This window comes from Cajanus cajan, chromosome 9 (assembly GCF_000230855.2).
Source record: "Cajanus cajan strain Asha chromosome 9, NIPB_CcT2T_4, whole genome shotgun sequence".
Taxonomy (NCBI): domain Eukaryota; kingdom Viridiplantae; phylum Streptophyta; class Magnoliopsida; order Fabales; family Fabaceae; genus Cajanus; species Cajanus cajan.
Genome location: NC_138525.1, coordinates 47,639,268 through 47,646,984, shown reverse-complemented (window position 1 = coordinate 47,646,984; position 7,717 = coordinate 47,639,268).

Sequence of the window (7,717 nt, the reverse complement as noted above, 5' to 3'; positions counted from 1 at the left end):
ATAATCGATTATTCATATCAGATTTGGTTTTTAGGTGATTTTTCTGATGCAAATAATCGATTATTTGCATAAATAATCGATTATCTGGGCATTTTTTAAATTTCCTGAAACGGTTATCTACGCGCCAACCCTTAAAACTACCCATTACCCTTATACCCAAAACGTGCTAGGGCATTAAAACACTACTCATAACCTCTCATTCTCTCATTCTCTCATTTTCTCCAAAACCCTAACCCTCTCAAATCCTCCCAAATCTCTCATCTTCTTCACTTTTCTCAAGACCCATCTATGGCATCTTCATCTAAAAGGCCAAGGAAGCTTGAAGTGAGGGGGAGCAAGCGTCCTCTTCCCTCTGGGCAGCTGATTACGAAGTGGTTTATGGATGAGAAAGCTCAAGAATACTACTTTGAGTGGTACGCCGGTCGGAGAATCATTCCTCCGAAGACGTTGAAGCTTGATTGGTTCAAGAACGAGGGGTTTAGCTTTCCAACCCTTCTAGAGCACCAGGAACTGAAGGCATTCTTGGAAATGGATGGTCCCTATTATCCTGAGTTAATCAGGTTATTTCTCTGCTTTGCCTCAACTAACGAAGGAATTATACAATCTATGGTGAAGGGCAAACTGATTAAGTTGGACGGACTAACTCTGAAGGCGGCTGCGGGTCTGAGCGGGACTGGAGCAGAGAAACCCCAGCCATTCAATTTTGGAGATTTTGAAGAATTGACCACATTTCGGGACTGTCAAAGGGTTCCGTCAAACACCAACTATGAGAAATTCTTGGCGGGAGGTATGAAAAAGAACTCTCACTTAATTTCCTTTATAATTGCCTGGATGTTGAAACCGAGGTTGCACAACCATGCTCAAATGTCACGGGACGATATTTTGCTGATGCATGTCATTAAAAAGAAAATTAAAATCGATTGGGTATCGGTTGTGAATGACTGCATATGGAAAGCAAGGAGAAAGGAAGACGGTCCAATTCCATATGCTCTTTTGCTATCCAAATTTTTTGAAAATGCTGGTGTAGATCTGACAGGTGAAAGAAAGATTGTGTTGCATGCTTCAAATAAGATTGAGAAGTCTTCTTTGCATCATATGGGGATGTTGAAGCAAGAAGACAAGTGGGTTTTTAAAGGAGATGTACCTCCTACACCGGAGCCGGCAACTGATGAGGATGGAGTTCCTTCTCATGATGAGGATCAGCCACCACAGGTGGAAGCTGAGCCTAGGGAAGGTGAACCGGAACTGAAGTCGTTCTCACAGTTTGAGCAAATCATGATCAACAAAATGGATGCAATGATGGAAATGTCACGGAGGCATGAATCCTTGTTTTCTAGAATTCTTGACAGATTTGATGACTTGGATCATGAAGTTAGACTGATCAAGACCCAGCTTGGTATTCCGGACGATGAGGATTGATTTCTGTTTTGTTTCTTTGATTAGTTTTAATTAGGATTTTTAATTCTGTTTTGGAACAATTTAGTTCAATATGGTTGTAATAGTTTAAGTTTCTGAACAATTTTAATGCTTTGTGGTATTGAAAAATTTGAATTCTGATGAAATTTGGATTTTATTTTGCTGATTTGGATGTGTTCATATTCTGTTTTTGCTTGACTGATGCAAAATGCTCTGTTTTTGTGAGCATATATGTTGATTAGCGTGGTTATTTTTGGTTCTAGTTGGCATACTCTGTTTTTGATATGAACATATTTGCTTGGTTTGATTTGGTCTGAATTGTGGCTGTATAATGCACAAATGACTTGGTTTGACTTGCTGAACCAATGCTTATATTTGTTAAACTTGGCTTACTTTGTTTTTGATAATGCCAAAGGGGGAGAAATGGTATGGTGTGTGTTTATTTGTTGTTTTTGCAGGTATTGTGCTTGTGTGTGTGTATTGTGCAGGTTGCAATTAGGCACAATGACTAAGGAGTTTCAAAACACAGTTTCAAACACAATTGCATTGAGTCAAAAGAAGTGAATCATGGGTTGTCATCATCAAAAAGGGGGAGATTGTTGAGCTTAGGAGAGCTGAAGACTTAAAGAGTTTTGATGATCACAACAAGTGTACAACAACAACTTGGAACACAAAAACAAAGTCAAAGAGGAGTCAAGGAAATGCTTTGAAATGGAGCTATGTAATAGAACTTAGGAAATAAATTGTTGTGAATGAATTTTTGTATTGTGTGTGCTAAGTATGCTTTGTGCATAAGCAAAACTTATCTGAATCAAGTAGGGAGTAGATGATGATGAGTTAAAAACATTGGAGAATTATTTTGAGGCTTAAAATGAAGTTTTAAGAATTAACTCAAAATAATCGATTATTGTTAAATATAATAGATTATTTCAGCAAATAGGCTAAGTGGAATGCCTTGCTGTAATAATCGATTATTTGCCAAAATAATCGATTATTTCAGGAACAACTCTCTGGAATAATAGATTATCCAGCTAAATAATCGATTAAATTGTTCTTGGTTGGTTTCCAGAAAACCTGAAGAACAAAATAATCGATTATTCTTTAAAATAATCGATTATCTGTGTCTGAAACTTTTATAAATAGTTTGAACTTTGAGAAACTTCAGACATGAGTTAGAACTGATAATCAATTTGTGAAAAACGTTTTTGTGAGTCTTTGTGACATCTTGGAGAGTTTTCTTTGTGAAATCCAAGAGTGAAAACGTTTGTGAAAAGCTTTGGTAGAAGATCATCATCATCATATTCTTGAAAAAGGAAGATAAGGATTTGTTCAAGAATTCCAGGTGAATTCGTTCCTTTTATTCTTTGTGAATCTTTGTGAAAAATCTTGAGAAGGGTTTCTCAAGTAATAAGGTTTCTTGTAGTGGGTTCTACAAGGGGTGCTTTCTTGGGGTCAAGAAAGTGATTATCTTTTTGTGTTGAAGTATATGCATGTGTGTGTGCTTGTAAACCTTCTTGCTTAAAGATAGTGGAACAAATCTTAATCAGGTGGTGATTAAGGACTGGATGTAGGTCACATGTGGAGTGGCTGAACCAGTATAAAAGACGTGCAATCTTCTTCAACCTTATCTTTTACTTTGTGTAATTTCTTGGGTGAACTTTAAAGAAGATAAAACTTGATTAACAAGTGTATGTGAATCTTGATGGTTTAAATCTGTAATTGAACATTATTGTTGAACCTCATTATGGTGTAATCAAGTGAGCACATTGCATTCATATTTTTATAACAAGTCTTTAGGAGGGCTTCATTTGGAAATTCTGTCATAGAAAAGTTTTGATTGAAATTAAGATCCAAAATACTCTGATAAATTTTTAAAAGGGTCATTGAATCCAATTCACCCCCCTCTTGGATTGTGCCATTCTTTTCTATCAGACAATACTTTTATACTTCATTGAATATCTAGTGGAACCCTTCATTTGAAGGAGAATGGACGTAGCTCAGTTTGAGTGAACAAGTATAAAAATACTTGCGTTATTCTTCAACGCTTTAGATGCACTTTTATTCAGTAGATATAATGTACTATAAACTTCGTCCAATGCTTATCGTCCATTACAACCTTTTTCAGATGATAACCACACTTGTTTAAATAATCATCTTAAAGAACCATTTTCATCTAAGAAATATTTTCATGTGCAGATGATAAACTTTCAGACGCAAACATCTTCTGTTGAACCAATCCTACACAATTTCGGTTAAGCATTCAAAGTAATATTTTTATTGTATGAAGAAAGAGTCCTTTGCAAAAAAGTTTTAAAATTCCCTTGTTCACACACATAAATTCAAGCCCCCCTTCTATGTGTTTTTCATGTCTAACTTCATAATTTGGCATGAAGGAAGATATTACTTGGTGAACAGGAATCTAAGTGTATTTTTTGCAAGGCAGACACTGAAACCATAACTCACATCTTTTGTACATGTTTGATGGTTGACAGTGTTTGGAAACAATGCCTCTCTTGGTTAAACTGCCCTGCACCTCTCCCCAGGCATATTTTTGACCACTTTAATTTCTTTCCCCCTAGCACCAATTTAGAACAAGTCAGTGGTAGAAACCTGGCATACTGTGTGGCTGGCTACGATGTGGACCTTCTGGAGATATAGGAATAAGTGTATCTTCGACAATGGAACATTTGAACAAGGTAGTATATTTAGAGACATTCTCAATTTTTGTTGGAGGTGGTTATCCACCCTCAAACCAACCTTTGCCTTTTTCTTTCTCTCAATGGAGCAGCAATCCTGGGCCGTGTATCTGTTTCGACAGGTGTGGATAGGGTAGCGATTTCTGTTGGTGAGGAGGTATAATTGACTTCATAAGGTGTATCAAGTTTTTCTCTGTTCTACTCTTGTGGGGAATTTCTGTAGGGTTTATCTATTTGTAAATGTTGATATGTTGTGAGTTGATGTTAGCCTTTAGCGTGTTTTAACTAGATCATATATCTCTAACATTGTTGTAATTCTGAAAAACTCTGCTCTTTGTATATAGGTTTGGACACCCATTATACCTGTTATATATTAATTGTACTATTAAAAAAATAGAAAAAGAAATATTTTATTAAGAGTCACACGGTATGAGATACAATGCATATAACTTCACTCACTTAATAACAAAATCATAACCTATTTTCCAGCTCAATTATATAATAAAAAATAAGAAAAATAAAATTGAGTGGATTATGATCACTAAGTGCATAGTGTAGCATTATTACCAACTTCCTCGATAAATTTCTCTTTGTTGAGTTAATAGTAACTTTTAGAGGGGTCATCACTTTTCAAGAGATAGAATTTTTTGGCAAAAATTAATACTTTAATCTTTATCACCTTATATTAAAATTGATAAAAAAAAATACCGATAAGATATGTAATATATTTTAGTTTTACTGATGAGTATAGGGAAAGCCTATTTTTTGCTTGTTTAAGGAGGTGCAAGCATGCCAATTTTTACCGTGTCAACATCTATAATCCTTATGAAGTATTTATCTTGGCTATACTGCTCGTACCAAATACCGAGTTCCACGTCGGCCCTAATTATGCTACGACATCGACCACGTGCGTGGGCCCATAGTCAATAGGGCTCGCAGCCAATGTTGGGCCGACTTCAAACCCACTTTCGCCTAAAGAGAGAAAACCCTAAACTCATCAAGGTACGTTTGCTATAAATACGAGACATCTACACTATCAAGGACTAACTTTAGCATCAGAGTCTCTTTTGCAGGTACCACCCCCATCTCGGCACAATCGATGTACCTAGGAGAAGAGGCTCACCAATCTCATTAGAGTGATCGCCCCCAAGCCAATCTCAGGTGAGAACTTCTGGCGCCCACTATGGGGCCGATCAAGAATTCTCTTATCGACCAATCTTATGATTTTCACTCGAAGCCATAATAGGAGAGTGACAGACGAAGCAGATCAGAACATATCAACAATGGAAAGAGAAGCGACGCTACAATGATTGATCGAGCAGGTCGACCAACTACAACAACAACACACCGCAGACCTGGAGAACATGCGCAACCAGCATGCAGCCGATCTGGCGACGCTACGAGCAGAGAACGAGTGCATCCGTGCCCAGCTCCATCAACGTCCTCCAAACCCACCTCCTCAACCAAGCAACCACCACGAGGAGGAGCACCAGTCAGTTTCTCCACCGCCGACAGTGCACAAGACAACCACTCATAGGTCAACAATGCATCGGTAACGCGCACTGACACAAAGATCAGATCATGAAGTCAGCAACGCGCTGACCCAGGTTCCAGCACAACGGACTAGCATCCCTCGTCATCCCTTCGTCGATGGCATCATGGAAACACCCCTCCCCTTTAGATGAAAGCCCTTAAACTTCGATTGATATGATGGCACCACTGACCCAGATGAACATGTCGATCTCTACGTCATGCAGCTGAACCTATACACTAATGATGACGCTGTCTTGTGTCGGGTCTTCCCAACCTCGTTAAAAGGCTCGGCACTCGCCTGGTACACCCAATTGCCACCAGGGTAAATCAACAATTTTGACACCTTGGTAAGACCATTTACGGCACAATACGCAACAAGCCGACCTCACCACATTACATCTGCTGCCTTGGTCAACCTCGGGCAAGGCGATGACGAGCCGCTGCAGAAATTCATGGAACGATTTGCCAACGTCTCCATTAAGATCCGCAACTTGAATCCTGAAGTCGCCCTACATGCTATGCTCATGGCACTGAAGTTGAGACATGGACGAGTTGCGTGCTCGGGCTACTGGATACATCCAGATGGAGGAGCATACCGAGTTCTGCAATCAAATCCGTAGAAAGTCGCAGGGGAAACAAGATCAAGGTCACAAGGATAAGTTAAGAATTTCCAACGATAGCCAATTTTAAAAAATGCGACAAAATAAGGGCAGGAAGGACGACTTCTACATCCCCCTAAACGCACCTCGAGTGCACATACTAGAAGAGGCCAATAACGCCAACATGATCACCATACCACCACCTGGGCATTGTCCCAATAGTTCTAACATGACAAATAGCAACAACAGAAACTACGACCACCATCGAGGAGTGTCAGACGCTCAAGGATCGCATCGAAGAACTTGTCCAAGGAGGACACCTCGATCAATACGTCCAGCAGTCCTAGTCTTAAAGAAACAGCTACCAGGGGCAAGGTAAAGGACTAGGGCGAGGTCGAGGCTCTAACTTCTGGGCGGACCAACCCTCCGAATCCCGACAAAATGTCGGCAGAACAGTACAGGCTGAGGCAAGTCATGATACAAAACCCCTCCCTTGTGGGGAGTCATTAACACAATTATAGGTGGATTTTCTGGAGAAGGCCCTAGTAACTCGGCGTGCAAATGACACCTACGGAGCATCAACAAGTTCATGTTGACACCTCAGCCCCACAGCATAGCAAGCCACCAATTACCTTCACAGACGATGATTACATCGGTATTTGCCCAACCAAGATGACCCCATGATCATCGCGGTAGAAGTAGCTAACTGGGAGGTCCACAAAACGTTGATCGACCAAGGGAGCTCTACCGACGTCCTATATTGGCCAACATTTCTGAGGTTAGACATCCCCCATACCCTTATCCAACCTCACACAGAGCCCCTAGTCAGTTTTGTAGGTGAACAGGTACATACTCGTGGTTACATAGAACTGCTGACAACCTTCGGAACACCTCCCAACTCAAAAAGAACGATGGTCAAATACCTCCTTGTCGATGCCAACACATCCTACAACATTATAATAGGCAAACCGACATTGAACCAACTCAGAGCTGTAGTGTCTACCCCACATTTAACGATGAAGTTCCCAGGGACCAACGGATAGATAATCTCCATCAAAGCCAACCAAAGAATGGCTTGGAAGTGCTATGCGGAAAGCTTGAAAGCGTCACCACCATCGGAGGAGCGATGCCAAGGTGACACTCCCACTGTGGCTCACGTAGCTCAGGCCGAAGTCATTGATCTCGACCCAAGGTCAGAATCTCACGACAACCGCCCAAGCCCCATTGACGAGTTAGTCAATTTTCAGATCGACAAATTTCCCGGGCAACGGCTAAACCCAAAGTTGCAAAAACAACTTATGTTCGAAATCTCAAAAAATGCTGACCTCTTTGCATGGTCCAGCATTGACATGCCCGACATAGATCCCAATCTCATCTACCACAGGTTAGCGATCCACAAAGAAGCCAAGCCAATGGCCCAAGGAAAGAGGAAGGTCGGAGGGGAACGATGAGAGGCCATCACGGCCGAGACTT